The sequence below is a fragment of the Oncorhynchus mykiss genome, chromosome 15 (genome assembly GCF_057628025.1).
Source record: "Oncorhynchus mykiss isolate SJ-2025 chromosome 15, ASM5762802v1, whole genome shotgun sequence".
In the NCBI taxonomy this organism is placed as follows: Eukaryota; Metazoa; Chordata; class Actinopteri; order Salmoniformes; family Salmonidae; genus Oncorhynchus; species Oncorhynchus mykiss.
Window position 1 is genome coordinate 39,282,788 of NC_143036.1, and position 22,630 is coordinate 39,305,417.

The 22,630-nt window shown below is 43.2% G+C and overlaps 1 long non-coding RNA gene across 2 annotated transcripts in view; it reads right to left on the bottom strand.

Annotated features, from left to right (window-relative positions):
• Positions 1 to 22,330, bottom strand: part of LOC149977456 (uncharacterized) — a 33,429-nt gene extending 11,099 nt beyond the window's left edge. Inside the window, exon 1 of one of the 2 annotated variants that reach the window (XR_016486676.1) lies at positions 22,189 to 22,330. This is a non-coding gene — a long non-coding RNA (uncharacterized LOC149977456). The remainder of the gene's footprint in view (positions 1 to 22,188) is intronic. The other variant, XR_016486677.1, reaches the window with a different exon arrangement.
• Positions 22,331 to 22,630: the final 300 nt, after the last annotated feature.

Here is a 22,630-nt window from a genome sequence, read left to right on the forward strand (position 1 = left end):
AATCAATCCTCATGTTGCATATCCTAGCTTCTGGGCCTGAGTAGCAGGCAGTGTACTTTGGGCACACTTTTCATCTGGACGTAACCCCTAGGCCGAAGAGTTTTTAAGGGATTAGAAATCCAGGGCTTTAAAACAAAGGTGTCATTGTACACTGATGTTTTCTTTTAAATCCACAATTAGAATCACTGCAAAGCCTCAGAGAAGATCTAGATACTTTTTCAAACCTCGCTGGATTAAAACCATATTATATAATGGATCACTAAAAAATACAACTTTTCCATTACCGTGTAGATTACCAATAAAATGGTCTGGCAATGATTTGGACACATTCTGTATACATATCCCGAAAGAAAGAAATTATCTCACTCTAATAAATTTGAATAGAAAGTTAGAAAAATAGATAAGATTTTGCTACTATGGAAAGGAAAATACCTGTCTATTTGTGGAAAAATCACCCTGATTAATTCTTTACCAATTTTCTTATGGTTTTGCCTAAACCTTGCGACCTGTTTTTTAAATTAAATGAGCAAAAAATATTCAATTATATTTGGAATGGCAAGCCAGACAAAAATAAAAACGGCTATTTATATAATGAATATGAAGGGCAGATATTATTAAATATTAAATCATTAGACCTCTCACTAAAGGTGTCAGTCAAGTTATATTTAAATTCGAACTGGTCCTCTAGCAAATTAGTTAGAATGTCTCAACAATGTTCAAGAATGGCCATTTTCCTTTTATTCAGATTAGAATTACTCACTTTCGGGGATTGGAAACAAAATCATCTCCACAATATCGTTATTTTTTTAAAAGCCATAGAAAGTTGGTTGCAATTTCAATTTAATCCACCAGAAAAGACAGAACAAATAATACAACAAATATTGTGATTAAACTCAAATACACTAATTGATAAAAGAAAAGTGATTTGTTGATAAAAATTATATATCATTATATCATAAATAGGACTGATAGAGTTATGTTACACATGCAGCTAACAGAAATACATGGAAATGTCTGCTCTAACCAAAATTACAACCAACTAAAGTGCCTTGCAAAAGTATTCATCCCCCTTGTCATTTTTCCTATTTTGTTGCATTTCAACCTGTAATTTAAATAGATTATTATTTGGATTTCATGTAATGGACAAACACAAAATAGTCCAAACTGGTGAAGTGAAATATAAAAAATAACTTGTTTAAAAAAATTACAAAATTTAAAAAACTGAAGAGGTGAGTGCATAATTATTCACCCCCCTTTCTATGAAGCCCCTAAATATGATCTTGTGCAACCAATTATATTCAGAAGTCACATAATTAGTTAAATAAAGTCTATCTGTGTGCAATCTAAGTGTCACATGATCTCACCTGTTCTGAAAGGCCCCAAAGTCTGCAACACCACTAAGCAAGGGGCACCACCAAGCAAGTGGCAGCATGAAGACCAAGGAGCTCTCCAAACAGGTCAGGGACAAAGTTGTGGAGAGGTACTGATCAGGGTTGGGTTCTACAAAAATATCAGAAACGTTGAACATCCCACTGAGCACCACTAAATCCGTTATAAAGAAATGGAAAGTATATGGCACCACAACAAACTGGCCAAGAGTGGACCGACCACCAAAATTCACGGACCAGGCAAGGACGGCATTAATCAGAGAGGCAACAAAGAGACCAAAGATAACCCTGAAGGAGCTGCAAAGCTACACAGTGGAGATTGGAGTATCGGTCCATGGGACCACTTTAAGCCGTACACTCCACAGAGCTGGGCTTTGCGGAAGAGTGGCCAGAAAAAAGCCATTGCTTAAAGAAAAAAATAAGCAAACACATTTAGTGCTCGCCAAAAGGCATGTAGCAGACAAACATATGGCAGGAGGAACTCTGGTTGGATGAGACTAAAATGTAGCTATTTATCCATCAAGGAAAATGCTATGTCTGGCACAAACCCAACACCTCTCATCACCCAGAGAAAACCATCCCACATTGAAGCATGGTGATGAAAGCATCATGCTGTGGCGATGTTTTTCATCGCCAGGGACTGGGAAACTGGTCAGAATTGAAGGAATGATGGATGGAGCTAAATACAGGAAAATCCTTGAGGGAAACCTGTTTCAGTGTTCCAGAGATTTGAGACTGGGATGGAGGTTCACCTTCCTGCACGAAGCATACTGCATACCTTAAGCATACTGCTAAAGCAACACTCAAGTGGTTTAAGGGGAAACATTTGGGGTATGTCTTGGAATGGCCTAGTTAAAGCCCAGCCTTCAATCCAATTGAGAATATGTGGTATGACTTAAAGATTGCTGTACACCAGCGGAACCCATCCAAGGAGCCTTGAGAAATGGGCAAACATCCCAGTGGCAAGCTTATAGAGACATACCCAAAGAGACTTGCAACTGTGATTGCTGCAAAAGGTGGCTCTATAAAGTATTGACTTTGGGGGGGAATGGTTAAGCATGCTCAATTTCTAAATTTTTTTGTCTTGTTTATTTTGCATCTTCAAAGCGGTAGGCATGTTTTGTTGTCTCTACTCACAGGCAAAGCCTTGGATTGGGCCATCGCCATATGGACTGCCAAATGCACAGAATTCGGATCCGAGACCCATTTCCACACCCTCTTCAAAGAGGTATTCGATCACTCTCCTTCCGGTTGTCATATAAGAGACCTCCTCGTAGAACTTCAACAAGGACGCAATTCAGCTGCCAAGTACTCCCTCGAATTCCGCACCATGGCTGCAGGGAGTGGATGGAGTGAGGCTGCTTTACCGAAGATGGCCTGTAGAGGTAAACATCAGGATTTAAATTGATACATTCGTATGTCCATCTCCGTTGACCACCTCATCGCCGACCACCGAAGAACTCTGCCACCCAGGAAACCAAAACCTTCTCTTTCCATGATTCTGTCATCCCGTCCGAGTCTTCCAGAACCCATGCAGTTGGGCCATGCTCCTCTCCCGTGTATCAAATGTCAAAGGTGGATCCAAGAAGGGCTCTGCTATACTGTGGCGGGAAAGATGGAAAGATCATCTACTCAGCCATTGCCCTGTTTGCCCCCCACCATCTGAATATGCCCAGTACAGCAATGTCTTCAGCAAAATCAAGGCCTCCACTCTGCCACCACATCGCCCAGGGGACTGTGCTATTAATTTTATCTATATTTCTGCTTTTTGTGACTCCTCTCTTTGGCTGGAAAAATGGCTGTGTGTGTTTTTGTTACTTAGCTCTGACCTAACATAATCAAATGTTGTGCTTTCGCTGTAAAGCCTTTTTGAAAACGGACACGATGGGTAGATTAACAAGAAGTGTATCTTTCATTTGGTGCATTGCACTTGTTATTAATGTATGTAAGGGAACGCCCCCCTGAAATGGACAAAAATGAATGGGAAGTCATTGGCACTGAACGAAACATATACATGGTGTCCAATACCACTCAATTCGGCATTGTTTCATTCAAAGTTGATTGCAAATGTGTCAGGAGATTTCTAATACTCCTGTTCAGTTACCAATTCAATTAAGTTACCCTTAGTCTGTTATGAAAGGATTTGTAAGATACTGATAGAAAGGAAAACAGACTGAGGCCCAGTCTACCAAAGTTAAATGTTTATTCACGGAACGTTCTCCTGTTTACAGTACAGAACCTTCAATTTATACCTTCAACACATACTTCCACACCAACCATCAAATCCGCCTGCCAATAGAGCCTAGGGGACTACGTGAGAATAGTGTCTTCCTACCCTCCCCTAAGATAGGGAGAGATCTGGGACTGGGAAGTTCTCAGTCCCAGCCAAGGTCTCCCCGGATCTGGCTCAGACAGATAGTCTGTTCTCAAAACACTAGACACATTGTTTCCAAAATGTTGATTCTGACTAAAACCACACACAGTATTATAATATAATAATCGAATGAGTCTAACACTTACACAATGTATTATAATAATCTAATGATTCAAATTAATTTCATACAATCACATGGTATCAGACCTATGGTTTCAGGACTGTAACATTCTAATCATTTATTAAAACACATTTCCTTATCAAAATGCCATATGCCAAGTGTAACACTCCAAAAATCCAACAGATGGCGAGTGCGCTCCACCGTGATTTTTCATATTGCAAATGTAAGTCAAGACCCAAGAGTAAGACATCAGAGGAGAACCTGCCTATGCCATTCAGGCCATCCTTGATTCCAAACGCCTAAGAGGTTGCTTCCACTATCTAGTGGACTGGGAAGTTTATGGGCCTAAAGACTGATCTGCGTCCCCGACCAGATCCAGAGATGATTCAGGCATTCCACCGTAATCGTGGAAGCAACCTCATAGACGTCCCGCTCCCCAACCTCGGGGTTGTTGGGGAATAATCAGAATTGGTTGGTACCATAGGTAAGATGTTTTATATTCATGATATGCTTATGAGTTATTTCTCATAAGAATGTATTTTGTTGTACTATAGTGGTGGCCATTGGATGTTATCTGTTCTATGTCAAGACTAAGTTGCATGGGCCGCAGAGAGGGGAGAGGTCAAGGTGTCATAATGTGTAAACATATCTTTTGCTCCACTGTGTCTGTGTGCCAGTCACTCCCTACTTTTCCCATCGGGGAGAGGAGGATGGCAGTGTCTGGAATCATTCTATGCTCCCTGTGAGCTTGTCCAGGATTGGTTGTATTTAGAATTGGTTGTATCTAAATGACAATTTGATATATGCCTGTTGATATGGAGGATTGGTTTATGGTTCTGGGTTTGAGTAAGGAGACAAAGCTGAACGATTTTTTATTTTTATTATGACGATTATTATGTCTATGCTGTCTGACTATGTGTGTTATTTTCTTTCCACGACAGGGTTGATCCCCAAACAGACCCACTGGACATCAGCCTCGACGCAGAACGTCAGGTCAGTCCACGACCTTGTTGAACCAGCCTGCAGGACCTTACCCCGGACTGCCTCTGCCCACAAGCTCCACCCTCCGGTGCCATTGGGTCGTCAGGAGCCTCCCTTGGGGGGGTACTGTAAGGTTCTGTATTTATTTTCTTAGTCAACCTTGTGTTCTGTTTCTTTGTGTTCTTGAACGTGTCTTTCATTTTTGTTCATTGATTTCACCTGTTTTAGTTTGCTCACCTGGTCCCATCAGCTCTTTATCTAGTTCAGTTTATTCTGTTTGTGCCTTTATGATGAATTGTTCGTTTTGACTCCACTAAACCTTTTCCTAGCTCGTTTGTGAGAACCAGTTATAGCCTTCAGTTCTAGTTTTGATTCAGTTTTGTCATGTACTGTCATGTTGTGTCTTGTCTCTGTCCTTTCCCTTCACCCTGTCTCCCTCTGCTGGTCGTTGTTAGGTTACCTTTTCTCCCCCGCTTTCCCCCAGCTGTTCCTTGTCTCCTCTAACTACCCATTCACCCCGTTTCCCACCTGTTCCCTTTTTCCCTCTGATTAGGTCCCTATATCTCTCTCTGTTTTTGTTCCTGTCCTTGTCGGATTCTTGTTTGTTGTGTTTCATGCCTGAGCCAGACTATCGTCATGTTTGCTGTAACCTTGTCCTGTCCTGTCGGAATCTGCCGGTCTATCTGAGCCTACCTATGTTTGGTTATTAAAGAAGCTCTGTTTAAGTTAGTTCGCTTTTGGGTCCTCATTCACTCACCATAACAGAAGAATCCGACCAAGAATGGACCCAGCGACTTCGGATCCTCTCCACTCAGCCGTCGGGATCCAGGGAGCGATGCTAGGCAGACACGAGCAGGAAGTGTCTGCTGCTCGACATGCCGTTGAGACCCTGGCCACCCAAGTCTCCAACCTCACAGAACAGGTTCACCATCTCCGCCTCGATCCACCGGCCACTTCCAGGGCTTTCGAATCTCCGGAGCCCAGAATCAATAACCCGCCGTGTTACTCTGGGGAGCCCACTGAATGCCGCTCGTTCCTCACCCAGTGTGATATTGTGTTTTCTCTCCAGCCCAACACTTACTCCAGGAGCACTGCTCGTGTCGCCTACGTCATATCTCTCCTTATTGGACGGGCTCGTGAGTGGGGCACGGCAATCTGGGAGGCAAGGGCTGAGTGTACTAACCAGTATCAGGACTTTAAGGAGGAGATGATACAGGTTTTTGATCGATCTGTTTTTGGGGAGGAGGCTTCCAGGGCCCTGTCTTCCCTATGTCAAGGCAATCGATCCATAACAGACTACTCTATTGAGTTTCGCACTCTTGCTGTCTCCAGTGGCTGGAACGAGCCGGCCTTGCTCGCTCGTCTTCTGGAGGGTTTCCGCGCAGAGGTAAAGGATGAGATTCTCTCCCGGGAGGTTCCTTCCAGCGTGGATTCCTTGATTGAACTCGCTATTCGCATTGAGCGACGGGTTGATCTTCGTCACCGAGCTCGTGGAAAGGAGCTCGCGCTCTCCGTCGCCTCCCTCTCCGCATCACTACCATCTTCCTCTGCCGGCTCGGGTGATGAGCCCATGCAGCTGGGAGGTATCCGCATCTCGACTAAGGAGAGGGAACGGAGAATCACCAACCGCCTCTGTCTCTATTGCGGTTCCGCTGGTCATTTTGTCACTTCATGTCCAGTAAAAGGCCAGAGCTCGTCAGTAAGCGGAGGGCTACTGGTGAGCGCTACTACTCCTGTCTCTCCTTCAAGATCCTGCACTACCTTGTCGGTCCATCTACGCTGGACCGGTTCGTCAGCTTCCTGCAGTGCCTTAATAGACTCTGGGGCGGAGGGCTGTTTTATGGACGAGACCTGGGCTCGGGAACATGACATTCCTCTCAGACAGTTAAAGGAGCCCACGGCCTTGTTCGCCCTGGATGGTAGTCCTCTCCCCAGGATTCAGTGTGAGACGCTACCTTTAACCCTCACTGTTTCTGGTAATCATAGTGAAACCATTTCTTTTTTAATTTTTCGTTCACCTTTTACACCTGTTGTTTTGGGCCATCCCTGGCTAGTTTGTCATAATCCTTCCATTAATTGGTCTAGTAATTCTATCCTCTCCTGGAACGTCTCTTGTCATGTGAAATGTTTAATGTCTGCTATCCCTCCTGTTTCCTCTGTCTCTTCTTCACAGGAGGAGCCTGGTGATTTGACAGGGGTGCCGGAGGAATATCACGATCTGCGCACGGTGTTCAGTCGGTCCAGGGCCACCTCTCTTCCTCCACACCGGTCGTATGATTGTAGTATTGATCTCCTTCCGGGAACCACCCCCCCCCCCCGGGGTAGACTATACTCTCTGTCGGCTCCCGAACGTAAGGCTCTCGAAGATTATTTGTCTGTAGCTCTTGACGCCGGTACCATAGTCCCCTCCTCCTCTCCCGCCGGAGCGGGGGTTTTTTTTGTCAAGAAGAAGGACGGGTCTCTGCGCCCCTGCATAGATTATCGAGGGCTGAATGACATAACAGTGAAGAATCGTTATCCGCTTCCTCTTATGTCTTCAGCCTTCGAGATCCTGCAGGGAGCCAGGTTTTTCACTAAGTTGGACCTTCGTAACGCTTACCATCTCGTGCGCATCAGGGAGGGGGACGAGTGGAAGACGGCGTTTAACACTCCGTTAGGGCACTTTGAATACCGGGTTCTTCCTTTCGGCCTCGCTAACGCTCCAGCTGTCTTTCAGGCATTAGTCAATGATGTCCTGAGAGACATGCTGAACATCTTTGTTTTCGTTTACCTTGACGATATCCTGATTTTTTCACCGTCACTCCAGATTCATGTTCAGCACGTTCGACGTGTCCTCCAGCGCCTTTTAGAGAATTGTCTTTTTGTGAAGGCTGAGAAGTGCACTTTTCATGCCTCCTCCGTCACATTTCTCGGTTCTGTTATTTCCGCTGAAGGCATTAAGATGGATCCCGCTAAGGTCCAAGCTGTCATTGATTGGCCCGTCCCTAAGTCACGCGTCGAGCTGCAGCGCTTTCTCGGCTTCGCGAACTTCTATCGTCGTTTCATCCGTAATTTCGGTCAGGTGGCAGCTCCTCTCACAGCCCTTACTTCTGTCAAGACGTGCTTTAAGTGGTCCGTTTCCGCCCAGGGAGCTTTTGATCTCCTCAAGAATCGTTTTACATCCGCTCCTATCCTTGTTACACCTGACGTCTCTAGACAGTTCGTTGTCGAGGTTGACGCGTCAGAGGTGGGCGTGGGAGCCATCCTTTCTCAGCGCTCCCTCTCTGACGACAAGGTCCACCCATGCGCGTATTTTTCTCATCGCCTGTCGCCGTCGGAACGTAACTATGATGTGGGTAACCGCGAACTGCTCGCCATCCGGTTAGCCCTAGGCGAATGGCGACAGTGGTTGGAGGGGGCGACCGTTCCTTTTGTCGTTTGGACTGACCATAGGAACCTTGAGTACATCCGTTCTGCCAAACGACTTAATGCGCGTCAGGCGCGTTGGGCGCTGTTTTTCGCTCGTTTCGAGTTCGTGATTTCTTATCGTCCGGGCTCTAAGAACACCAAGCCTGATGCTTTGTCTCGTCTCTTCAGTTCTTCAGTAGCCTCCACTGACCCCGAGGGGATTCTCCCTGAGGGGCGTGTTGTCGGGTTGACTGTCTGGGGAATTGAGAGGCAGGTAAAACAAGCGCTCACTCACACTCCGTCGCCGCGCGCTTGTCCTAGGAACCTTCTTTTCGTTCCCGTTCCTACTCGTCTGGCCGTTCTTCAGTGGGCTCACTCTGCCAAGTTAGCCGGCCACCCTGGCGTTCGGGGTACGCTTGCTTCCATTCGCCAGCGTTTTTGGTGGCCCACCCGGGAGCATGACACGCGTCGTTTCGTGGCTGCTTGTTCGGTCTGCGCGCAGACTAAGTCCGGTAACTCTCCTCCTGCCGGCCGTCTCAGGCCGCTTCCTATTCCCTCTCGACCGTGGTCTCACATCGCCTTAGATTTTGTCACCGGACTGCCTTCGTCAGCGGGGAAGACTGTTATTCTTACGGTTGTCGATAGGTTCTCTAAGGCGGCTCATTTCATTCCCCTTGCTAAGCTTCCTTCTGCTAAAGAGACGGCACAAATCATCATCGAGAATGTTTTCAGAATTCATGGCCTTCCGTCAGACGTCGTTTCGGACAGAGGTCCCCAATTCACGTCTCAATTTTGGAGGGAGTTTTGCCGTTTGATTGGGGCTTCCGTCAGTCTCTCTTCCGGCTTTCACCCCCAGTCTAACGGTCAAGCAGAACGGGCCAATCAGACTATTGGTCGCATCTTACGCAGTCTTTCTTTTCGTAACCCTGCGTCTTGGTCAGAACAGCTCCCCTGGGCAGAATACGCCCACAACTCGCTTCCTTCGTCTGCGACCGGGCTATCTCCTTTTCAGAGTAGCCTCGGGTACCAGCCTCCGCTGTTCTCATCTCAGTTCGCCGAGTCCAGCGTCCCCTCCGCTCAGGCTTTTGTCCAACGTTGCGAGCGCACCTGGAAGAGGGTCAGGTCTGCACTTTGCCGTTATAGGACGCAGACTGTGAGGGCTGCTAATAAGCGTAGAACTAAGAGTCCTAGATATTGTCGTGGTCAGAGAGTTTGGCTCTCCACTCAGAACCTTCCCCTTAAGACGGCTTCTCGCAAGTTGACCCCGCGGTTCATTGGTCCGTTCCGTATTTCTCGGGTCATTAATCCTGTCGCAGTTCGACTTCTTCTTCCGCGATACCTTCGTCGCGTCCACCCGGTCTTCCATGTCTCCTGCATCAAGCCCGTCCTTCGCGCCCCCGCTCGTCTTCCCCCCCCCCCCCCCATCCTTGTCGAGGGCGCACCCATCTACAGGGTCCGTAGAATTTTGGACATGCGTCCTCGGGGCCGTGGTCACCAGTACCTCGTAGATTGGGAGGGGTACGGTCCTGAGGAGAGGAGTTGGGTTCCCTCTCGGGACGTGCTGGACCGTGCGCTGATCGAGGATTTCCTCCGTTGCCGCCAGGTTTCCTCCTCGAGTGCGCCAGGAGGCGCTCGGTGAGTGGGGGGGTACTGTCATGTACTGTCATGTTGTGTCTTGTCTCTGTCCTTTCCCTTCACCCTGTCTCCCTCTGCTGGTCGTTGTTAGGTTACCTTTTCTCCCCCGCTTTCCCCCAGCTGTTCCTTGTCTCCTCTAACTACCCATTCACCCCGTTTCCCACCTGTTCCCTTTTTCCCTCTGATTAGGTCCCTATATCTCTCTCTGTTTTTGTTCCTGTCCTTGTCGGATTCTTGTTTGTTGTGTTTCATGCCTGAGCCAGACTATCGTCATGTTTGCTGTAACCTTGTCCTGTCCTGTCGGAATCTGCCGGTCTATCTGAGCCTACCTATGTTTGGTTATTAAAGAAGCTCTGTTTAAGTTAGTTCGCTTTTGGGTCCTCATTCACTCACCATAACAAGTTTTCTGTTTGCCTACCTGTTTATGACCATTGCCTGTCTGTGACCACGATGCCTGCCTTTTGCTAAGGCGAAATAAACTCCTGCCGTGCTCTGCGCGTGAATATACACCTTTTTCTTCCTGAGTATTCATTAACACAAGTGGAAGGGGGTAAGATAAGGAACTTGTCTGTCGGCCCTGCATTAAAGACCAAAACTGGTTAAAGAAAATTGTGGTAAATAAAAATATATGGCAATTTCATTTCACGACCAAAAAATGAACAGCTGTGCCATATAGATTGCAAAATAGTTGGGAAGAGATTTTCCATGGTTTATGAATTGACACGCAATTGACACCAGATTCAATACTTCAAATTTTTCAATATAAATTATTATTCAAAGTTCTTGCAACGAATAGAATTGTATATATACAGTGGGGCAAAAACGTATTTAGTCAGCCACCAATTGTGCAAGTTCTCCCAGTTAAAAAGATGAGAGAGGCCTGTAATTTTCATCATAGGTACACTTCAACCATGACAGACATGATGACAAAAAAATGACAAAAAAAATCCAGAAAATCACATTGTAGGATTTTAATGAATTTATTTGCAGATTATGGTGGAAAATAAGTATTTGGTCATTAACAAAAGTTCATCTCAATACTTTGTTATACACCCTTTGTTGGCAATGACAGAGGTCAAACGTTTTCTGTAAGTCTTCACAAGGTTTTCACACACTGTTGCTGGTATTTTGGCCCATTCCTCCATGCAGATCTCCTCTGTTTTGGGGCTGTTGCTGGGCAACACAGACTTTCAACTCCCTCCAAAGATTTTCTATGGGGTTGAGATCTGGAGACTGGCTAGGCCACTCCAGGACCTTGAAATGCTTCTTACGAAGCCACTCCTTTGTTGCCCGGGCGGTGTGTTTGGGATCATTGTCATGCTGAAAGACCCAGCCACGTTTCATCTTCAATGCCCTTGATGATGGAAGGAGGTTTTCACTCAAAATCTCATGATACATGGCCCCATTCATTCTTTCCTTTACACGGATCAGTGGTCCTGGTCCCTTTGCAGAAAATCAGCCCCAAAGCATGATGTTTCCACCCCCATGCTTCACAGTAGGTATGGTGTTATTTGGATGCAACTCAGCATTCTTTGTCCTCCAAACACGACAAGTTGAGTTTTTACCAAAAAGTTATATTTTGGTTTCATCTGACCATATGACATTCTCCCAATCTTCTTCTGGATCATCCAAATGCTCTCTAGCAAACTTCAGACGGGCCTGGACATGTACTGGCTTAAGCAGGGGGACACGTCTGGCACTGCAGGATTTGAGTCCCTGCAGCGTAGTGTGTTACTGATGGTAGGCTTTGTTACTTTGGTCCCAGCTCTCTGCAGGTCATTCACTAGGTCCCCCTGTGTGATTTTGGGATTTTTGCTCACCGTACAAATTCCCTGTCTTAGGTCAGTTAGGATCACCACTTTATTTTAAGAGTCAGGTTTATAGGCCTCCTTGCTCTCACACATTTTTTCAGTTCTGTTCTATGAGATTGAGGTCAGGGGTTTGTGATGGCCACTCCAATACCTTGACTTTGTTGTCTTTAAGCCATTTTGCCACACCATTGGAAGTATGCTTAGGGTCATTGTCCATTTGGAAGACCCATTTGTGAACAAGCTTTAACTTCCTGGCTGATGTCTTGAGATGTTGCTTCAATATATCCACATAATTCTCCTACCTCATGATGCCATCTATTTTGTGAAGTGCAACAGTCCCCCCTCTATAAAAGCACCCCCACAACATGATGCTGCCATCCCCTTGTTTCACGGTTGGGGTGGTGTTCTTTGGCTTGCAAGGCTCCCCCTTTTTCCTCCAAACATAATGATGGTCATTATGGCCAAACAATTATATTTTTGTTTCATCAGACCAGAGGACATTTCTCCAAAAGGTACGATCTTTGTCCCCATGTGCAGTTGCACGGCGTAGTCTGGCTTTTTAATGGCGGTTTTGAAGCAGTGGGTTCTTCCTTGCTGAGCAGCCTTTCAGGTTATGTTGATATAGGACTTGTTTTACTGTGGATATAGACACTTTTGTACCTGTTTCGTCCAGCATCTTCACAAGGTCTTTCGCTGTTGTTGCAGGATTGATTTGCACTTCTTGCACTAAAATAATTTCTTCTCTATGAGACAGAACGCGTCTCCTTCCTGAGCGGTAGGACTGCTGCGTGGTCCCATAGTGTTTATACTTGCGTACTATTGTTTGTACAGATGAACATGGTACCTTCAGGCGTTTGGAAATTGCTCCCATGGATGAACCAGACTTTTGGAAGTCTACAATTATTTTTCTGAGGTCTTGGCTGATTTCTTTTGATTTTCCCATGAGGTGAAGCAAATAGGCACTGAGTTTGAAGGTAGCCTTGAAATACATCCACAGGTACATCTCCCAATGAATCAAATGATGTAAATTAGCCTATCAGAAGCTTCTTAATCCATGGCATCATTTTCTGGAATTTTCGAAGTTGTTTAAAGGCACAGTCAATTTAGTGTATGTGAACTTCTGACCCACTGGAATTGTAATACTTTGAATTATAAGTGAAATAATCTGTCTGTAAACAATTGTTGGAAAAATGACTTTTCATTCTGACTTGTCATGCACAATGACAAAAATGACTTGTCATGTACAAAGTAGATGTCCTAACCGACTTGCCAAAACTACAGTTTGTTAAAACCTGTTGTGACTAGGGGGCAGTATTTTCATTTTTGGAAAAAAACGATATTTTGTCAGGACAAGATGCTAGAATATGCATATAATTGACAGCTTAGGATAGAAAACACTCTAACGTTTCCAAAACTGTAAAAATATTGTCTGTGAGTATTACAGAACTGATGGTGCAGGCGAAAGCCTGAGAAAAATCCAATCCGGAAGTGCCCCATGTTTTGAAAGCTCTGCGTTCCAATGTTGTTGGAATGTTTGTTAACAGTGTTGTTAACAAAAGGCTAAGCTTGGGTGATTAACAAAAGGCTAAGCTGTGTCTCAATATATTTAATTTGTGAGTTTCATGAATAGGAACATTTTCTAGGGGTATTTATGTCCTCTGCGTTATGCTAATTAGTTTGAGGCTATGATTACGCTCCGGGATCCGGGTTTGAGAGTCACAAGAAGTTAAAAGCTTAACTTCTGTTTTTTCCAAATCGCATGCCATGCGATTATCTGAGGACAGCACCCCACACCAAAATACTTTGGAGCACAGGTGACACAAAATCACAAATAGCGATAAAATGAATCACTTACCTTTGACGATCTACCTCTGTTTGCAATCCCAAGGGTCCCAGCTACGCAACACATTTTAATTTTGTTCGATAAAGTCCTTCTTTATATCCCAAAAATGTCTGTTTAGTTGGAGCGCTTGATTCAGTAATCCACTCGTTCAACATGCATACAAACGAATCCAAAAAGTTACCAGTAAAGTTCATCCAAACAAGTCAAATGATGATTTAATTAATGTTCAGGTACTCTAATATCTAAAAAAAATATCAAATTTAAGATGGAGAATAGTATGTTCAATTGGGAAGATAAATAACGAAGAGCGCGCACCTCATTCACACGCACAACAAGACTACTTTTCTAATGAGAGACACCTTGAAAAAACTAGAACTACTCTTTCTTTTTCAAAAAACAAAGACTGTTGACATCTAGTGGAGGCCATAGGAACTGCAATCTGGGAGGAATACTTTTGAATATCCCATAGGCTTGCATTGAAATGGCCTGTGAACTCAACAACAAAAAAAATCTGTGTGGATTTTTGCAGACACTATTGTAACAGTTTTCGAAACTTCCGAGTGTTTCCTATCTAATGCTACCAATTATATGCACATCTTAGCTTCTGGGCCTGAGTAACAGGCAGTTTACTTTGGGCACGTCAGTCATCCTGAATTCAGGATACTGCCCCCAAGCCTTAAAAAATGATACATGTGATCACCTACCTTATAAGGCAACCTAGTACAGTAGCTTCTCTGAATTTATTTGCATTGTCTACTGTCACACAAGATCAAAATGTCAAAACCAGACCGTGGTTACTTCACTTTATCTAGTTTCGACTGACTCAGACCTAGCCTGCAAGCACACTCTCACAACAGCCAGGGCTTAACCACAAAGGCTAATATAGATAGCTTGTGCAACATATAGTGGCAGAGTTTTTAGACACATAGCAACAGCTTGATTACCAACAACGATGAGACAGCCTTCAGGTAGGAGGTGAGGGCTCTCTGAGTGTAGTGTCAGGAAAATAACCTCTCACTCAACATCAACAAAGCAAAGGAGATGATCATGGAATTCAGGAAACAGCAGAGGGAGCACCCCCTCCATCCACATCAACTTGACAGCAGTGGAGAAGGTGGAACATTTTAAGGTCCTTAGCGTACACATTACTGACAAACTGAAATGGTCAGTGAAGAAGACATAACAGCGCCTCTTCAACCTCAGGAGGCTGAAGAAATTTGACTTGTCACCTAAAAACCTCACAAACTTTTACAGATACAATTGAGAGCATCCTGTCGAGCTGTATCACAGCCTGGTACGGCGACTGCACCGCCCACAACGGCAGAGCTCTCCAGATGGTGGCACGGTCTGCCCCATGCATCACCGTGGGCAAACTACCTGCCCTCCAGGACAACTACAGCACCCGTCGTCAGAGGAGGGCCAAAAAGATCATTAAGGACAACAACCACCCTAGCCACTGCCTGTTCACCCCGCTACCATCCAGAAGGCGAGGTCAGTACAGATGCATCAAAGCTAGGACCGAGAGACTGAAAAACAGCTTATTTCTCAAGGCCATCAGACTGTTAAAACAGCCATCACTAGCACAGAGAGGCTGCTGCCTACATACAGACTTTAAATCATTGGCAACTTTAATATATGGAACACTAATCACTTTAAAAATGCCACTTTAATAATGTTTACATATCTTGCATTACTCATCTCATATGCATATATGGTATTCTATACTATCTATTGCATTTTAGCCTATGCCACTCTGTCATTGCTCATCCATATATTTATATTTATATATTCTTATTCCATTCCATTCCTTTTTCCATTGGGTTTATTTATTTATTTATTATTATTATTTTTTACCTTTATTTAACCAGGTAGGCTAGTTGAGAACAAGTTCTCATTTACAACTGCGACCTGGCCAAGATAAAACATAGCAGTGTGAATAGACAACAACACAGCGTTACACATGGAGTAAACAATAAACAAGTCAATAACATAGTAGAAAGAAAAAAGAGTCTATATACATTGTGTGTTGTGGAATTGTTAGATATTACTTGTTAGATATTGGTGCACTGTCGGAACTAGAGGCACAAGCATTTCTCTACACTCGCAATAACATCTGCTAACCATGTTTGTAACTGTGTATGTGGCCAACAACATGTCATTTGATTTGAGCTGTTTGAGAAGGCATGCAAAATTTACAAAGAATAGGGAGATTTGATTAACCAATGTCAAGTCCTAGCTGACGGAGCTCAGATAAACCCCCTTCCCCTGAAACACACACACACACTGGTCCTCCGTTGTGACCATTTTCTGAAGTATGTCTATGCAGTCAGACCTTTGATTATTTTGTGCCAACAAGGCCACAATAATTTGCCCCCTCTCTGATTGTCCAAGGGTTGCCAGCAATGCAACCACTTGGGTGGGGTCACCCCACCAGAATTTACACTGGCTTGGTACAAGGTCAACAAGGTTCGAATTGGCAGCTTTGAGAAATTCCTTGTATATTATTCTCACCCATCTGGGGGCTGTGGCTTTGTCGGACCTTGAGGGGGCGGTTCTGCTTTAGTGGGTCTCTGAATATATTTACAGTGCCTTGCGAAAGTATTCGGCCCCCTTGAACTTTGTGACCTTTTGCCACATTTCAGGCTTCAAACATAAAGATATAAAACTGTATTTTTTTGTGAAGAATCAACAACAAGTGGGACACAATCATGAAGTGGAACGACATTTATTGGATATTTCAAACTTTTTTAACAAATCAAAAACTGAAAAATTGGGCGTGCAACTTTAATATATGGAACACTAATCACTTTAAAAATGCCACTTTAATAATGTTTACATATCTTGCATTACTCATCTCATATGCATATATGGTATTCTATACTATCTATTGCATTTTAGCCTATGCCTCACAAGCCTGAAATATGGCAAAAGGTCGCAAAGTTCAAGGGGGCCGAATACTTTCGCAAGGCACTGTATCTTTCAGTCTTGGCTGCGTATAGGCTACTTGCAGTAGGCCTATAAAACAGATAAGGACTTCTCCTTAGTGTATGTCTCGCTCAGGTTGGTGTCTAGAGTATAGGGTTGGGGATCGTTCCATCATGATAGTACAATAAATAAATTAACTGCATTTATAATTTATTTTGAAATGTATATCCCATATCTCCACAAAATGTAAAGCTCTCTCTGTCACAACTCCTGCTCATAGACACACATGGGCTCTGGCATTTTACAACCATTTTCTTTTTCCACCCACTTAACTCCACACTTTTCCAAACACAAAAACATCCCTCCCCACCTTCCATCACAATATACCCACACAAACCCACATACTGTGCCTTCTATGTCCTCTGTTTGCTGTGTTTTTATCCCTACCATGATTTGGTTGATTCATAATTTCAGGCTTTTGAGTACTTTTGTGTTCCAGGGGCTCGCGAGTGGCGCAGCGGTTTAAGGCACTGCATCTCAGTGCTAGAGATGTCACTACAGACCCTGGTTTGATTCAAGGCCTTTTCACAACCGGCCGTGATTGGGAGTCCCATAGGATGGCGCACAATTGGCCGCGTGTCGTCCGGGTTACGAGTTGGCGGGGGTAGGTAAGCCGCCATTATAAAAACAAATTTGTTCTTAACTGACTTGCCTAGTTAAATAAAGGTTAAATTAATAAAAATATTTGAATGTGTATTATTTCAGTAATTATCCTCTCTTCTAATCCTGTCTTTTATCTCTTCAATAATACTATAAATGGAAAGTCGAATACTAATTACAACATTCCCTATCTTGAATGGAATAGTGGAACAGTGGCCGTAGTTTATTTGTTTATCAATTGTTGTATTTTATTGTTTTCCTTTTTTTTTGTATTACAATCCCTACCATGGATAGTATTGTGTGTTCCATTATTCGAACCCTCTATGGGAATTTGTAATATTTAGAACAGCCATGGAGTAGTCTTGCTGTCTCGGAACAGTTGGTTATGAATATCGTTTCTTGACTACGAGAGCTACACATTTCCCTTTTAATCTATTCACCTTGAAGAGTGGGTGCAGAACTTTGCTCCATTCTGCAATTTCCTTCTGGAACTGATTATCATGACTATTTTTGTGCCATCGAGTCATTTGCCCAGGCTTTTAACAATTATTTCCTCTTTAAAGTATGCAAATTTGGCAGCGATTGGCCAGTCACATCTCTGACCTCTCTGTCCGAAATGGTGTACACATTGTTACATTTACAATACTTACTATTTTTGTTGCATTGTCGAGAAGGAACCTGCAAGTACGAATTTTGTTTGACAGTGTATACCATGTGTATCCTGTACATACAACTAATAAAAATACAAACTTGAGGGGAGTCCACTCTCACTGTTAAATCTATTTTTTCCCCTGCTTATATATAGAAGTGATGACTAAACTGTGAGTGCCAAATGGCACCCTGTGCCCTATATAGTGCACTACTTTTGACCAGGGCCCATTTGGCTTATGTGCACTATGTAGGGAACAAGGTGCCATTTGGGACGTATCCTAAGCGGTGCTAATAAAAAGCCTTGTCTCTGCATTATATTCATTACAGTATTGCTGTTGTTTCAATAAAGTTTGGTAATTTAGCTGACAATTCTGTGTAAGGACACGTTTATGGGCTTATTCAAGTCTGAGCATAAAAGCTGCAACATAGTTGAGACGAAAAGATGCACATGTGACTGATGAGTCACACGTTTGTATTAAAATAACATGACTCCATATTAAAACTAATTTCCTTTCCTCAAAAAAGTTTTTTACAGAATTAGAAATATGTATATTAGTCCATAAAAACACACGCTCGCAGACGCACACAAGTAAATATAACTTTTGGGAAGGCATCAGGCATCAGGCTATAGTGTATATATATATATATATATATATATATATATACACACACACACACACACACACACACACACACACACACACGTCAATAGAGAGAGAAAGGGAGATGTGTTTACTGCCGGCCCTCAGTAAACAGGAAAGGATCATTCTGGAAACCACAACGCTTATTAAAGCCACCGTCCTTTCCGTTCTGTTCAAGGGAATTTCCTGAGCCAGAATTTTACACACCACACTATGTCTCATACTGTCCACACATCCACGCGCGCACACACACACACAAACTGTCCAGTCACTCCATGACTCCCTGGCAGCAGACCAGAGCCAAGTTTCCTCCTTCACAGGACATGTTTTTGTGTGCATGTGCGTACATGTGCGTACCCTGAGAAGTCACGTTTTTAACTTCAGTCTTGTGAATTGCAATAGTCACTGTGAATGTCGCCTATGGTTTAAGTGGTAGTTTGATTTTTTGGTACATATTCCGACCATGTGGGCTTAAAGCTGGGACTGTACCGTAGTTCAGAATGTGTGTGTGTGTGTATGTGCGTGCATGTTCGTGTGGGTGCGTGTTTGTGGGTGTAGTTATCAGAGTGGGGCCATCTAGGTCTGATGGGTCCTCTCTACTGAAGTGTGACTGAGGTTTCACAGACAGACCTATCAGACTACTGGCCCTTAAACACGTTCTCCTTCTCGCTCTCTCTCCCCCTTTCCTTTTTAGCCTACTGAACCTTATCCACTCTCCCTGTACTCTTTTAAACACTCTCTCCTTCTTTTCTGTCTCTCCTTAACCACTCTCTCCCTCTCCTTTACATTCTCCTTCCATATCTCCCTCTCCTCTTGTCTCCTTCTCCTCTTCACCCTCTATCTCGCCTTAAGCACTCCATATAATTTCCAGTCTCCATCTCTCCTTCTGCTATTGAGTCTCCCTCCAATCTCTTTCTCTCCTCTTCAGTCTACACTCTTTCCTTCCTCTCCATTCTCCTTCCCTCTCTCCATTCTTCAGTTCAGGGCCCTGTATTGTCTGTTACTCTAACAGAGAGATTTACTGTTGTTGTTTTGCTGTTGTCTGTCACGGTTTATAATGACAGTGGGATGCATAGTGTCTACCCACCTCATCTCCATGTCTTCCATCCCCCTGTGATCAGTTTATAGCTTGCTTGCGACAGATAAAGTATGAAGATGGGCGAATTACATTAAATAGACCAAAGTCAATTTCTCTTCGCCCCACTCTCAATCTCAAGCCTCAGCACCGCCTTATTGAGACAGCTGCTGTGGGTTCCACTCCCCAAAAATACTTACTGATACCTGCATTCCAAATGGCACCCTATTCCCTATGTAGTGCATTACTTTTGACCAAACCCCACAGGAAATAGGGTGCCATTTGGGACACAGACCTTGTCTCTTTACAAAAATAGAGGATGCAGCTCTGTCGGTGGGCCTGATGTCTGCAACAATGCCAAGAGGAGATGATAGGTTTCAGTAAAACCAGTGAGATTTGGGAGTCCTGGACGGCTTACAAGACAAAATACCAATGGGAAGGGGAATTGGGTAGACGTGTATTATGTCTAGGGAAGTCTCAACCAGCTAAAACAAACATGAAAATAAATGACTTTGCTATGAGACAGCTATGATCAATGTTTGTGTCTGTCACTCTACTGCATGTGTTCTGGGGAAGTGTTTCTGTGGTGTTTTGTCACAACTGTCATAGGATACGTCCTGACTGGCAGCTCATAGAGTGCTGGTCAAAAGTAGTGCACTATATAGGGAATCATGTGCGATTTGGGACACACATTTAGTCTACAGTCTATCTTCAGTATTGACACTAGCATCCTTCTGATGACTATGCATCTCTGGAGTGTGCACCCTGTGTTTAACACTAGAAGTGATGGTCAATCTGACTGTTTTCAATTTGGTGATTTTCAATTTTGTAATTTCAATATAAACCTTGAAACCACGTGTCTCTGACATTTCCTAAGTATGTGGTTTTTGAACCCTGGCAGTACTTTCAGTGCCATGATGGTCAGAATGACCATATGGATATTTAACCCTTAGCCTATCATTTCCACGCTGCTGCGGAAATCAAATTAACATAATACTCAAATCCCCAGCAAAATCCATCTGTTTAATAGCCGGTCCTCGAGGAGTACCAGTAGCCACGAGTCTAATAAATGCATTTAACCTTTTGCGACGAGCAATCGCGGATCCAGGATCGTAATCATAGCCTCAAACGAATTAGCATAACGCAGCGGACATAAATACCCCTAGAAACTTTTCCTATTCATGAAAATCGCAAATGAAATGAATGAAATATATTCAAACACAAGCTTAGCCTTTTGTTAACAACACTGTAATCTCAGATTTTCAAAATATGCGTTACAGCCAACGCTAGACAAGCATTTGTGTAAGTTTATCATGGCATAATGCTATGCTAGACTGCTGGTAGCAGACAACATTTTCACGAAAATAAGAAAAGCAACCAAATTAAATAATTTACCTTTGAAGAACTTCGGATGCTTTCACTCAGGAGACTCCCAGTTAGATAGCAAATGTTCCTTTTTTCCAAAAATATTATTTTTGTAGGCGAAATAGCTCCCGTTTGTTCATCATGCTTGGCTAAGAAATCGCCCGGAAAATGCTACCACTACAACGCCAAACTTTTTTCAAAATTAGCTCAATAATATCAACAGAAACACGGCAAACGTTGTTTAGGATCCATCCTCAAGGTGTTTATAACAAATATATTCGATAATATATCCGTCGAGGCAATTGGTTTCTCATAAGAAGCGATTGGAAAAATGGCTACCTCAATATTTTACGCAAGATTTTCTGCGGGAGACACCATGTGACCACTTGCTATATATGGTCCCTTACGGCTATTCTTCAATGGACATACGTAAAAAGACGTCACAATGCTGAAGACACCTTGGGGAATACGTGGAAAACGTAAGCTCATTCGTAGCTCATTCACAGCCATATAAGGAATCATTGGCATGAGGCGGTTTCAAAAAATGTGGCACTTCCTGGTTGGATTTTTATCTAGGTTTCGCCTGTAACATCAGTTCTGTTGCACTCACAGACAATATCTTTGCAGTTTTGGAAACGTCAGAGTGTTTTCTATCCACAGCTGTCAATTATATGCATAGTCGAGCATCTTTTCGTGAAAAAATATCGTGTTTAAAACAGGAACGTTTTTCATCCAAAAAATGTAATAGCGCCCCCTAATGCTTAACTGGTTTAACTAGAAAAGCTTGTCCTTGTTGCATCCCCCTTTGTACCAGTGTAATTTGGTGGTGTTTATAACAGTCTTAGGTAACATTAGAATATGAAATGTAAATGTTTTAAAGAACATAAGGCTGTAGGCTATACTGTAGTACCTTCAGAAAGTATAACACCCTTTGACTTTTTCCACATTTTGTTGTGTTACAGACTGAATATAAAATTGATTAAATAGAGATTTTTTGTCACTGGCCTACAGACAATACCACATGATGTCAAAGTGGAATGATGTTTTTTGACATTTTTACAAATTCATTAAAAAAGAAAATCTGACAAGTATTCAACCCCTAAGTTCAGGAATAAAAATGTGCTTAACTCCCTAGAATCAATTGATGCACTGGTGTGTCGATCTAAGTTACAAGTTACATTAAAAAAACATAACAATCGTTCATTTTAAAGTAAAGATATCCGCCAGTGTCACACTTCAGCAGAGCTAGAGCGATATTTACAGACCATGAGACATCCCGAAAATCGGTGATCTCACTAAAACATCTGTAGCATCCGAACGGTTTAACTTACAAACTCTTATGGAAAGGGGAGACTCTCACCAACTCTATGGTGTTCTTCATTTTGCTCTACGACCCGCACAAGTGCCAGGAGACATGTCTGAAGTCGGTACTGTCGATGTGCCAACTTCTGTTTAGTAGCGTCCAAACAGTTTGAGCTGGAACCCCAGAAGTGTCACAAGAGTCATCTGAAGGTAACCAGTACCGGATTTAAAAAAAAACTAATGGTCAGTATGAAGGTAGTTTTGTGCCTATCCAACAAAGGGATTCAACGTGTGTAAAAAAAATATATATATACAGTATATATTTCCTGAGTTTTTTTTATATGTCCTAGAAACCATTTTTTTTACTATTCTTTTTGCCATTTATGAATTTGCTTTAGTAGTAAAGGCAAAAATCTATATATTATTTTATACCTGGACACTGTGTGCGATAATAGTGTTTAATTGGTAGAT